The following is a 13,432-nucleotide window of genomic DNA, read 5'->3' as shown; positions in this document are numbered from 1 at the left end:
TCTGCAAGTACAATGAAATTAAGAATAACAGATTTGGGATTCAAAAAGTAATACACATAAGATTTACTAAATATATATTACGAGCATACATAAACCTCATTTCTAATTTTTCGAGATAAAGGGGATCCAGGGGAGCAATAATTATTCAAATTAATACTATAGTCCTATTAAGCAAAAAATAATCTTACAGAATGGAAAACATTATGTGCATTGTAAACTGATAATTATCTAATGTAATAATTTATTGTAGGATCTGCACTTGATATTAAAATGATCCAACTTAAGCCTAGTCAGTGTGGTTCAGTGGTTGAGTGTCGACCCATAAACCAGGAGGTCATGGCTCGATTCCCTGTCAGAGCACAAGGCCGGGGTTGCAAGCTTGATCCCCAGTAGGGGAGTGTGCCAGAGGCAGCCAACCGATGATGTTTCTCTCTCCCTTTCCTTTCCTCTCTCTGAAATCAATAAAAACAATTTTTAAAAAAATGATCCAACTTAAAATTATTTGCATTGCCCACTGCAAGAGAGCAGGCATTTCATATTTAAGTTACATGGAGCTCAGTGACAGAAATGTGCCTCCATGATGACACTAGCTGAACACACACTGAAAATCTTTATTTAAAGAGAAATTAGGCTCTCAGAGAGAATTTATATAGCATTCTGTCATCACATGATTAAAAAAAAAAAAAAAAAAAAAAAAACTATGTGAGGAGAAACCAAGATGGGGGCATAGGTAAATGCCTAACTGCAGCCTCGCACAACAATTTCAAAAAATACAACTAAAATACTAAATGGACATTATCCAGAACTACAGGAAAGTTGACTGACTGGAAATTCTACAACTAGAAGGAAAGAGAAAACCAGAAGGAAAATCAGAGGAGCTGTAAAAGCATAAGGTACGGAGACATGGTGCCCGCGCAGGGAGAGGAAGGAGCCAAAGAAGAGGAGGAGGCTGAGTGCCTGGCTGGCATTCCCTAGCGGGAAGGAGATAAAAGCTCCAGACTGTGCTGAGCCCCAGTTCCTGGCCAGACCCTGGGGGCCCAGGCTCATACGGAGGGAATCTGGGCTGTAAAGCGGAAATTCAGGGGAGTGGCGAAAGGCAGAGTCCCGGAGGCATGCACGTTGCGCGAAGAGGACGGACTGTTGACTGTGCCGCTGGATTGCCCTAGCGGGAAGGAGACAAAAGCTCCGGACTACACTGAACCCCACTTCCAAATGCACTAAACCCCAGTTCTGGGCTCATTGGGGAAGAGACTTGACTGTTTGATAGCGGGCAATACTCGAGGGCACCTTTCTTTCAGAGGTGCTTACAGTGAATACCAAAGCAGGGAGTACCACTGAGGAACACTGAGACTCAGGAACCTCATAGGGCAGGGCTGACAGAAAGCCAAGGCTGTAGGCTTCACTCTGAAACTCCGCCCCATTCAAGCTGAGCACAGAGGCTTTTGCAATTTTCCAAGTCTAGTAGAATAAGGCTATCTCCCGGCATAGACACAGCTGATCCTCACAGCCAACTGGCCTGGAGGTCAATTCCTCCCAGTGATACCAACAACAATCAAGACTTAACTACAATAAGGCTGTACACACAGTCCACAAAGGGGTGTACCAAGAGTGTCCACCTCAGGTCACTGGGAGGCTGACCCACTGAACCATATAGGACAACTTAGCACACAAAGCCACCCTACCAACTCAGGGAAGCTGTGAAAATGCCAAGACAAGGAAACAGATGACAAACGAAAGAAATGGAGGACAAAGTGACTGGATATAGAGTTCAAAACCACGGTTATAAGGTTTTTCAAGCATTTCCTAGAAAAGGCCGATAAAATAAACAAGACCTATGAGGATATGAAAAGGGATCATCTAGAAATAAAGAATATAATGTCTGAAATAAAAAATATTATACAAAGTCCTAAAAACAGAGGTCGCAAGAATCAAGTCAAAGAATTGGAACATAAAGAGCCAGAAGACACTCCGCAGAAGCAAGAAGACAAGAGAATCCAGAAAGTTGAAGATAATGTAAGAAACCTCTGGGACAACTTCAAGTGAACCAACATCAGAATTATGGGACTTCCTAGAAGAAGAAAGAGAGCAAGATACCAAAAACATATTGAAAGAATAAAAACTTCCCCCACCTGGTGAAAGAATTAGACTTACAAGTCCAGGAAGCACACAGAACCCCAAACAAAAGGAATCCAAAGAGGACCACACCAAGACACATCATAATTAAAATTACAAGAGCAAAAGACAAAGAGAGAATATTAAAAGCAGCAAGAGAAAAGCAGGTAGTTACCTATAAAGGCACACCCATACGATTGTCAGCTGATTTCTCAACAAAAATCATGCAGGCCAGATGGGAATGGCAAGAAAAATTCAAGGTGATGAATAGCAAGAACCTACAGCCAAAAATACTCTACCCAGCAAAGCTATCACTCAGAATTGAAGGCCAGTTAAAGAGCTTCACAAATAAAAATAAGCTAAAGGAGTTCATCACCACCAAACCAGAATTATATGAATTGCTGAAGGGGGTTCTTTAGGAAGAGGAAGAAAATAAAGATAAAAATTATGAACAACAAATACATAACTATCAGCAAGTGAATCTAAAAACGAAGGGAATTAAAAAAATCTGATGAACAATATTAACTGGTTAATATAATATAATCAGAGTTATGGAAGGGGAGTGAACTGATGATTCTCGGGGAAAAGGGGAGTGGGCGTGTGGGAAGAGACTGAACATAAACTGTGCACCTATGGATGAGGACAATGGGGGCGGGGGGGCAGAGGGTGGGGTGGGAACCTGGTGGAGAGGAGCAATGGAGGGGGGGGGGGGAAATGAGGAACATTTGTAATAATATGAAAAATAAAGGTTTATTTAAAAAATAATAATAAATAAATAAAGAGAAATTAGATGTGACTTCCCCCTAAGGTAAAAGGCTTTAATATTCACCAATGCTAGAAAAACAAACACAAACTATTAAAAAGAACAAAAAAAACTTTGGCCGAAACCAGTTTGGCTCAGTGGATAGAGCGTCGGCCTGCAGACTGAAGGGTCCCAGGTTCAATTCCGGTCAAGGGCATGCACATTGGTTGCAGGCACATCCCCAGTAGGGGGTGTGCAAGAGGCAGCTGGTCGATGTTTCTCTCTCATCGATGTTTCTAATTCTCTGTCCCTCTCTCTTCCTCTCTGTAAAAAATCAATAAAATATATTTTTTTAAAAAAAAAAAAACTTTGCATGAGCTTTTGAAACATATACTTCTATATCTTTAGTATCCCTCTTTCTCACCCCCCCAAAACACAAGGTCAATGAGAAATGAAAAGCAAACAACAACAGTGTTAACTGACTTAGAAAAATTGGAAAAAGCTGAAATTGAAGCCTACTGGAAGGGAAGGCAACAAAAAACACACCTACAAAAAGTTATCGCAAATCTGAAACAAGAATCATATGGTATTTATTTGCAAAAGTGGAGAAGAGAACAGTTAAAACACAAGACCTCCTGAAGCCAAAATTAAAATTCAAAAGGAGAAAAATGGAGAATATTCACCACCCAAAAAAGAACAACAAAAAAGCTGATTCTTAAAAATTGAAGGGGAAAAATTAATACATCAATTCAAGAGGCCCAACATCCAACAAAGAGCTTCAGTCAGGCAGGGAAAAAATTCAAGGGGAAGAGTTATAAAAGAAATTTTAAACATCTTGCCAGAATCCAAAAATCCAAGTGTGGAGTCTAAGGATTCATGGACGGCTCAGTCTATCCAAAAAGAAAAAAATAACCATCAGGCACATTATGGTAACATTTTTGAGTTAAGGAGATAATACAAAGGTACCCTAAAGCATCCAGAAAGAGAAAAATATTACATACAAATGACTGGGATGTGTAATGCTGCTAAGATACAGCACTAGAAGCTGGCAGAGCAACGCCTTAAAAATCCCCAGAGAAATGGGCTTTCAACATGGCACACATTTGGTCAATCACTTCAGTGTGCTTCCACATCTCTCTGCATCCCAGCAGGGGCACGGCTGGCTCTAGACAATGGATTGTGGAGCAAATGTGACATGTGTCACTTCTGCGCCAAGTATTTCAGTGCCAGCCTGTTTGCTCTCCCTGTGTCTGCTGTGGTAGCCCGAGCCATGGGTGATGGGAGGGGAACGCAGGTGACAGGAGGCTGGAACTCAAGGAAGAAGCTAGAGTTAGGCCAGGCCCACAGCACAACGCCAGGCCCATGTGGTGCAAGCGAGAAACACACCTTTATTTGTTGCTGAGATTTCAGAGTTAGGCTGCTACCTACTCAAATGGTAACATAGAAAACTATACCCAACTGGACTATACATCAAATAGTTAGAACATGGACATTTTCTGACATGCCAGGTGTCAAACACACACACACACGACCCCCTGCCCCATCACCTGTCTAGGAAGTCACTAGGAGGATGAGCTCCATCAAATCAGGGCAGTAAACATACAGCTCCGGTTTGATTCAGCCTGTTTGAGATAATGTTCCTGTCCTCTCTAGATCTTCCCAATCAAACGCAGGTCACCCTGCAAAGGGCCAGAGCAACTCTGACGTCCTCCGTGAAGGGTTTCCTCCACAAACCCAAATTCCCTTGCTCCCAGGAGGAAATAAAACATCTTGCATCAATGGCCAGAAGAGGTGTCTACACCAGACTCCACTATGAAATCTGTAACGTGGTTATGTGACTTTGGGAGGACTATGTAATCACTTATAGTCTCAATTTCCTCATCATCTAAGTAAGAAAGAAGCTAGTTTATAATCAGCAGGTTCCTACTAATTTTACAATAAAATAATTTTGCAAGTGTGCCAAACCACTAAAATCCTAATGCAATTCTACATTTGATACATGCCTACATAAAAAAGCAATGCCAATAGACAAAAATAGCTATTGCCAAAAAAAATATTTACTTAAAAACTGAAATTAAGCTTGAATAACAAACACCTTCATTATTATAAACATCAAAGGAAAATCATACAAAGTATGATTTAAAAGTGTGTTACTGTACTGCTCCTTCAACTATTCAGCATGCTTCTGGAGTAGCCAGAGCAACAGCTACCACTACAAGTTCAACATAAGCAGCGACCTAAGAGGCTGTCTAGAACACTTGGTGAACACACCTTGTCTACATAGTTCTAAAGAATAACATTAAACTCTTAACATTTTTGATAAAAATTTTATCTAATACGAACTATATATCCCTCTGCCTTCAGAATAAAAGCTTTGAGTACAAATGTGTACACTGAATATACAATAATCTCAGACTGCTACCAAATTGATAGAGATAGATGCCTCTTCAGATAACCAAATTTACCTGTTGGCAAATTTCAGGATGGCACAGTGACACCTTCAGGGTTCAGTGATGTTCAGATTACTGCTTGTCATCGAGGTCTTCAGAGACCAGATCTTGTCTTCTTTCTTCTCCTCTTTCTTTCTTTATTCAATGGTCTGCTCCCAGGGACAAGGGGATAGCCACTGCTCCCCGAACATAGTCGCCGAGTGGATGCCCTTTTAATAATTTCAAGAAACAACTTTAGTATATCAGCTGTTAAGAGTGATAAAGCAATACTAAAACAGCATGAATCAAGCAGGGGGCCTTGCAGAGGGCCATGGATAGTACCTTTTTTGTTCTCGATCCTCCACCACTGACCGCCATGACCCAGGGCCGAGGAACCCAGTGGTGGCTGACACTGTAAGCATTTGCCACCCTCACTTTTCTAATAGCTGGCACCATGAGTACTTATGTGGACTCCCACTCTCTCCTCTCCTATCGACATTTTTCTTGTCCCTTTGGACTCTCACCCTTTCCCACACACGGCTTCCTTAACAAGAAAAACCAGGTCTTACTTAGACATTGCCAATAAACCAGAATACTCCTTTTAACCGATCACAGTGTATTTTAATCTAATTATTATTAGTAGTACTTGTTATAGGCCAGGCACTGAACTCACACATCTCCATGAATTGTCTCTTTAAAGTTCACACCAATGCTGAGAAAGGCAGTTGTACAGATAAAGCAAATAAGATTTCCTGTTTATTTTTAAAAACCCACCCTTATAAAGAACTTATAAAACTCAACACCAAAAAAATAAACAATCCCGTTTTAAAAATGGGCAAAGAACCTCAATAGACACTTCTCCAAAGAGGACATACAGATGACTAATAGACATATGAAAAGAGGCTCACAGTCACTAATCATCACAGCAATTCAAATTAAAACTACAATGACACCTGCCAAAATGTCTACCATCAATAGAGCAACAAACAAGTGTTGGCGAAGATGTGGAGAAAAGGGAATCCCTGTCCTTCGTTGGTAGGAATGCAGACTGGTGTAACCACTGTGGAAAACATGGTGGAAAAGCATGCAGATACCTCAAAAATATTAAAAATGGAACTATCTTATGTTCCAGTGAATCTACTTCTGGGAATATAACAAAAGAAGCCCAAAACACTGATTTAAAAAAATATACACACCCCTATGTCCATTGCAGCATTATTTACTAGTACAACAGCTAAGATCTGGAAACACCCCAATGTCTACCACTAGATAAATGGATAAAAAAGCTGTGGTACATTTACACATATTACCAAACTATAAAAAAAAAAAAAAAAGAAGAAGAAGAAAATTTTACCCTTTATGACAACATGGGTGGACCTGGAAAGCATTATGTAAGTGAAATACCAGTCAGAGAAAGACAAGTACCATATGATTTCACTTATATGTGCAAACTAATGAACAAAATAAACAAACAAACAAAATAGAAACAGACTGCCGAAATCGGTTTGGTTCGGTGGATAGTGTCGACCTGCGGACTGAAAGGTCCTAGGTTCGATTCCGGTCAAGGACATGGACCTTGGTTGCGGGCACTTCCACAGTGGGGGGTGTGTAGGAGGCAGCTGATCAATGTTTCTCTCTCATCGATGTTTCTAGCTTTCTATCCCTCTCCCTTACTCTCTGTAAAAAATCTATAAAATGTACTTTAAAAAAATAAAAACAGACTTTAGAAAACAGACTGATAGCTATTAAAGGGCACTGGGGTTATGGAGCTGGGTGAAAAGGTGAAGGGATTAAGAAAGAAAAAAAAAAAACCCTCATAGACACAGACAACAGTATGGTGATTACCAGAGGGAAAGGGAAGGGGGGTAGAGGGATGTAGGAAAGGGTAAAGAGGAGGTAAATGGTGATGGAAGGAACCTTGATTTGGGTGGTTAACACATAATACAATATACAGATGATTTAGTATAGAATTGTACACCCAAAACCTATATAATTTTATTAACCAATGTCACCCCAATAAAGTCAATTAAAAATAAATAAATAACTTGTGAATTCTGCAGAAGCCAAGAGAAATACTATAACCCATGACAAAACAAATAACGCTCATAATAACTGTTAAATGGATGACTATCCCCACGTTAGCCCTATATAAGGAATAAACTTGGAGGGAACATAAGACATGTTCAAGGTCACAAAGCTAGTAAGGTATACTTACTGAAGATCTAACACCTCTAAAATGTCCTTTAGGTGCAATTTGAGAACTGAAATCTTAAATGACTTTACCTAGTATGTCTATTCTTGAAAGCATCAAGACTAGCAGCCCCTAAAAACAATTGTTCCAACTAATTAAAATTTGATGTTTGTGTGAATCATCAAAGAAGACCCCCCAGTTTAAAGTGAAATGTACGTGCCCTAACCGGTTTGGCTCAGTGGATAGCATGTTGGCCTGCAGACACAAGGATCCCAGGTTTGATTCTGGTCAGGGGAATGTACCTTGGTTGCAGGCACATCCCCAGTAGGGGGTATGCAGGAGGCAGCTGATTGGTGTTTCTCTCTCCCCTCCTTTCCTCTCTGTAAATAAAAAAAAAAAAGCAACAAAATATATTTTAAAAATAAAATGTACACTCAGTCCGAAAGCATTCACTACTTATAAGCATAATAAATTAACCATAAAATATTAATGCCAATTTCACTATTGGTCCAACATAAATCATGTCCCACCGCTCTTCCCAGTTTACTACCTGGACAACTCTTTTGATCAATCTAGTCACACAAGAAACTTTGCTCTTTCTGTGACATTATGAATTCCTCCCCTGGAAAAGGAATAATTTTACAAAAGTACACAGGGACCACAGATGCACCCTTGCCAAAACTGGAGGAGGTGAGGGATGAGGTCAGAGGACCAAAACGGACAACCTTCACTTCCCGTAACAGGCACAACAAATAGAAAACAGCAAGAAAGTGATCTTAGTTCTGGGTCATTTACATGTCTACCCTTCTGAAGTATTAAAATGGATGCATACACACCCACTAGTTATACTGGATTATAAATTTATACTGGATTATAAGTAAAGATCATAATTCAACATAGTTTGTACCAACCCATTTCACATCACTTTGTATTTCTGAGAGAAGACAGTAACTGCCACAAACTCAGAAATGAACGTAACATTTCCCTTTTTGCAGAGTATAGTAAGACTTTTCAATAAGATCGCACAATGACTTCCATGAGCAAAATAAAAGACACATACTATTAGTAACGTGAAAGTTTCCTGACAACTGACCGCAATGGAGAAAACTACCAGTTATCTGTGAGGAGTGAAGTTGCATAACAAGACAGTCTTAAGGGACTTGCTTCTGTTCCCTAAAAAGAGGACCACTGAAAGGAACGAGTAAGGAATCCAGTCCCTTCAGCCCGCTTTTCCTCCCAGGTCATAGCACAGCCCCGTTGGGCTGCAGCCCAGGACAATGGTACCCAACCCCTTCTCTGCCACCCCTGGCAAGGTGCTTGCTGCCTTGGGAGGGCGCCAGGTGACACCCAGTGGAGTGTCCCTGGATCCTGTGGCAGTCATGTTTAAGGCCTTCCCATTAAAAGATGGAGAAAGGGCCCAACCAGTGTGGCTCAGATGACTGAGCATCAACCCATGCACCAGAAGGTCACTGGTTCCATTCCAGGTCAGGACACATGCTTGGCTGCAGCTCAATCCCCAGTGGGGGCTGTTGCAGGAGGCAGCCAATTGATGTTGAAGTTTCTCTCTCATCAATGTTTCTCTCTGTCTCTCTCCCTCTCCCTTCCTCTATCTCTAAAAAAATCGATAAAAATAAAAAAAATTAAAAAGAAGGGGAAAGGGACAGTATACTTCCCACCAACTCAGAAGATATTTAAGCACCATAATAAAGAGGGGGAAATGTTTCAAAGATATGCTGAAGGGAGACCTAAAAAGGACAAACGTTCAGGTGAATAACATGGCTGATCCTCAACCAGACCCAACAGTGACAAGCAATGACCAAACCCTAGTAACGCCTAAGAATTCTTATCAGGTCCCGGATCAGAGAGCCGGCTTCCCTAAGGGCCATCAGGGATGGACGGGGCTGGAACCTAAGTGCTGAGGCCACACTTTCCCATCAGAGCCGGTGAAACTCTGAGCCTTACCACCTGCGAGCCAGGTGAGCAGCAAGCACTAGGGACAAATCAGGAGCCTGGGGCAAGTCGCATCAGGGGCTACGTTTTGGGGGTTTTACCTGTGAAACTAGGTCAACCACGCCATTCTTGTTTTCAAATAACTCTTGGCCCTCTCTGGCACTAACTAAGCCACTTAACATTCATTCATTAAGTAAGGGGAACGGGCTTCATGCGGTGGTATCTGGTGGATTAAGAAGAAAAAAAAACAAAAACAAAAACGTGGAGAAACGCATGCCTCCTGAAAACACCCTAGTGATTTCACCCACAAGAAGAAAGCAGTTTACTTTTGTTTGATTACAAGTATGCTTTCATTCCAGGGCACCCGGCCCATCAGAAAGGTGTCCTGGAGCCCTTCCGTCCCGTTCTCGCTGTTGCTGGGATGCGCGGTGCCTGGTCCGGGGAAAGCGGTCCAGGGACTTGGGTGGCACCGAGTGCCAAGGTCCGGATTCCCCTCCCGGAAGCCTGAGCTCCGTCCATCCACCGCGTGTCCCCACCTGGCCCCGAGTTCCAGAGAGCGGGGACGGGGCCCCGAGTTCCACATCCCGGCGGCACGGGCACCTGCTCACACCCCGAGTTCGGTGCCCGGCCCCTCACACCCCGAGTTCGGTGCCCGGCCCCGCACTGAGGAAGGTCCCCAGCCCCGCTCCGCACGGAGCCGCCGCCGCGTCCCTCAAGTTGCCAACTCCCGAGGCGAACGGAATCGCGGCCTGCCCCGGGACCCGGGGAGCTGCTGGATGAAACCCCGCGATCCACACGGCCCGGGGAGCGAACTCACCCCGCAGCACCCCCCGGAGGGCAGCCCCACCCCCGCCAGGGCCCCGCCGGCCCCGGCCCCCGCCCCGAGCCCAGGGGTCCGGAGCCTCCGCGCAGGCCCGCCGCCCCAGGCCTCGCCGAGCCCGGCCTCTCCCGGCGGCTGCGCCCCACAAAGGCGGCGGCCGGCCCGGCGCGCGGCGGCCCGGAGGCCGAGGGTCGGGCGGCGGCAGCGGCGGCGGCGGAAGCAGGCCTCGGCCCTCCCGCGGCTCCGGGGCGCCGCTCCCCGCCCGCCGCCGGCCCGCCGAGGAGGCGCTGGGCCTCGCGCCGCCGGCACCCCGGCCCCGGCCGCCTCCCCGGCCCCGGCCCGGCCCCGCCGCCCCCGGAGGAAGCGTCCCGAGGCCGCGGCCGGGCCCCGAGGAGGCAGCGCGCACACCGCCCGCCCGACCCCCGCAGACGCTCACCGGAGGCGGCCGCTCCGCTTCCTCGCCCAGCGCCGGCGCGACTGCCCCGCGGCCCTCCTCCCCCGGCTCCTCCTCCCGCCGCCGTCCTCCTCCTCTTCCTCCGCCCCCTCCTCCCCCTCCTCCTCCCGGTCCTCCTCCTCCCGGCGGCCGCCCGCGCCCACTCCTCGGCCCGCGGCGTCCGGCGCGGGGGGCGGGGGCGCGCGGGGCGGGGCGGGGCGAGCAGGGGCTGGACTCGCGGGAGGAGGGGACGAAGACGGGGACACGCGGGGACCAAGGTGGCCGGGAGCCGTCCCGCCTTCAGTGGGGTCCGAGCCTTGGCTGCCCCAGGCTCCCCCTGGAGGCAGCTCCCTTTCTGCTCCCCGAAAACCACATCCGGAACGGTCCTCTCCGCCCCCGGCGCCTCTGGTTCGCTCACCTGGCGCGGGGACCCAGCCTGTCCCCGCGGGGAATGGGAGACCCGGGACCGCGAGGCCGCCGTGGGGAAGCCCTGGCCACGCCTCCTCTGCCTGAATCGTGAGATGTGCCTCCTCAGAGAGAACTTATAGTCCTTGTTTCAAGCCATCTACGTTTCCACTTAGTCCTTTTTAGTGGGGGGGTTTTCTACAAGGAAGACTTCGCTCTGGTTTGTGCCCCTGAACTCAAAGGTTACTCTGGAGCCGCTAACTGGACTCGTTTCTTTGGAAATTGGCTGAATGTACTAGTGGGCAGTGTATATGGTGTGGGCCAAGCTTTGCATTAAGCTCTTTTGGTACATATCATCTCCTTTAATTTTAACCATAATCTATAAAGTCAGTCTGATCATCCCCTACATTACTGGTGAGGAAGTAGGCTCCCTGTATGTAAGTGTAAGCAATAAATAACTTCCCCCAAAGTCACCACTACCCTGGGGCAGAGCTGGAATTCACGCTTAGGTCTCTCTGACTCCAGAATTATGAGCTCTTAACCACTAACTTAAAATAACATTGATAACAGTCTAATAATACAACTTTTAGAGATACTAATGGCTACATATACTATGAAAATCTTCATCCTTGGCTGAAATCCAAATACTGTACTTATTGGCTGTAGACATGTTCTCCTGGCAGTCCACCAGTCCAACTCTTCCTTTTATCAACAACTCAATCTCCCTTTGGGGAAATCTTATCTTTTCTCTCGCAGAGGAGACTCTCACCCGGGGAACTGATCCTTGAGTAAGAGCTCACAAACTTGGAGAGTTCATGGGAGAAAAGAAGGGACCAGGTTCATCTTAGTGGGGTACCTGGACCAGTTTGTTCTTGGGTGCCAAGCCCCCAATTGCTTTCTGATAAGCTTCTGTTGTGTTCAAGATAATCGATTTCTGCCCTGGCTGGCATAGCTCTGGTTGAGTGTAAACCTATGAACCAGGAGGTCACGGTTTGATTTCTGGTCAGGGCACATGTCTGGGTTTCAGGCTTGATCCCCAGTTGGGGCATGCAGGAGTCAGCTGATCAATGATTCTCCCTTATTATTGATGTTTCTCTCTCTCCCTCTCTAAAATCAATAAAAACATATTTTTAAAAAGATAATAAATTTCTGTTGTTTGCAACCACAAATGTTGTCTGATAGATACACTGGGGGAGAAAGATGGGAATGGTGAAGGGTCCTATTGAAAGTATCCTAACAGGGGCAGCGGAGCAGAGTTCACCTTCTTCCTCCTAAAGTCATAGCTTCTAGAGCCAGAAGGATCCTTATGGATCATCCTCCAACATCCCCATTTTAAAGAGGAGGAAACAGACTCAGAAATCACAGGACTGCCCAAAGTTGAAAGTAGCTGAGTCATCATGACTTGAACTTCTATCACCCAATTTCAAGCCTGGTTTGATTTCCAGAAGAGGAAAATAGAGAATAAAGAAGCCTAGACTTGAAAACATTGGGTGCACACAGGATGGAATACAATGGGCAGCCTTCCAACCTCACCTTGACATTCAAGTGTACTCTCAGAGCTAAAGCACCCTCTTAGCCCCCGGGGGAAGCTGCCCAAGGAAGCACAGTTCCAAGTTCTGGACTTCCCTGTCCCTGTCCCCTTGCCCTCCTGCCCGAGTGTCATGAGCATCTTCACCAAGTCAAATTTCCCTGTTTGGTACCAGTACTGAATTGAGGAGTGTCCCCCAGCACCTCCAAATGTGACCTTGCTTGTAAATGGGGTCCTTGCCTATGTAGTTCAGTTAATAGGAGGGCATATTAGAGTAGGGCAAATCCTTAATCCAATATGATGGGTGTCTCAGACAAGAGACACAGAGACAGAATGCAGCTGAAGGCCACACTAGGAAATGCCCCGAAGGCAGACGATGGTGATTTGTCCACAAGCCAAGGATTTCTACCAACACCAGAAGCTAGGAAGAGGCCAGGAAGGATCCTCCCCGAGAGCCTTGAGAGAAAGCACAGCCCAGTTAACATCTTGACCTTGTACTGCTAGCCTCCAGAACCATGAGAGAATATATTTCTATTAAGTTAAGCACCTGGTTTGTGGTGGCAGCCACAGGGAACTAATATAGTACTCCTAGGCCTGCCCACGCCTCCCATCCCCACCCCTATTCTCTGTAATGAAGTCACTGCAGTCTCCTCCCAATCAAAGCTTCTCTTGCAGCCCTGGCCAGCATGACTCAGTGATTAGAGTGTCAGCCTGCGCACTGGAGGGTCACAGGTTAGATTCCTGGTCATGGAAATGTACCTGGGTTGCAGGTTTGATCCCACACCACGCAGGAGGCAAATGTATCTCTCTCATATCAATGTT

The 13,432-nt window shown here is 45.7% G+C and overlaps 1 protein-coding gene across 11 annotated transcripts in view; it reads right to left on the bottom strand.

Moving 5' to 3' along the window:
• Nucleotides 1–10,812, bottom strand: part of SOCS6 (suppressor of cytokine signaling 6) — a 28,305-nt gene extending 17,493 nt beyond the window's left edge. For 2 of the 11 annotated variants that reach the window (XR_014795436.1, XR_014795437.1), the window contains exons 1-3: nt 10,681–10,812; nt 5,320–5,513; nt 4,402–4,533 (exon numbers count right to left, since the gene is read on the bottom strand). The gene's annotated coding sequence lies outside the window, so the exon portion shown is untranslated. The other 9 variants (XM_084889056.1, XM_084889058.1, XM_084889057.1 and 6 more) reach the window with 7 other exon arrangements.
• Between the last annotated feature and the right edge of the window lie 2,620 nt (nt 10,813–13,432).

This window comes from Pipistrellus hanaki, assembly GCF_964339955.1.
Source record: "Pipistrellus hanaki genome assembly, chromosome: 6".
NCBI classification, from domain to species: domain Eukaryota; kingdom Metazoa; phylum Chordata; class Mammalia; order Chiroptera; family Vespertilionidae; genus Pipistrellus; species Pipistrellus hanaki.
This window is presented reverse-complemented; position numbering and strand designations above follow the sequence as displayed.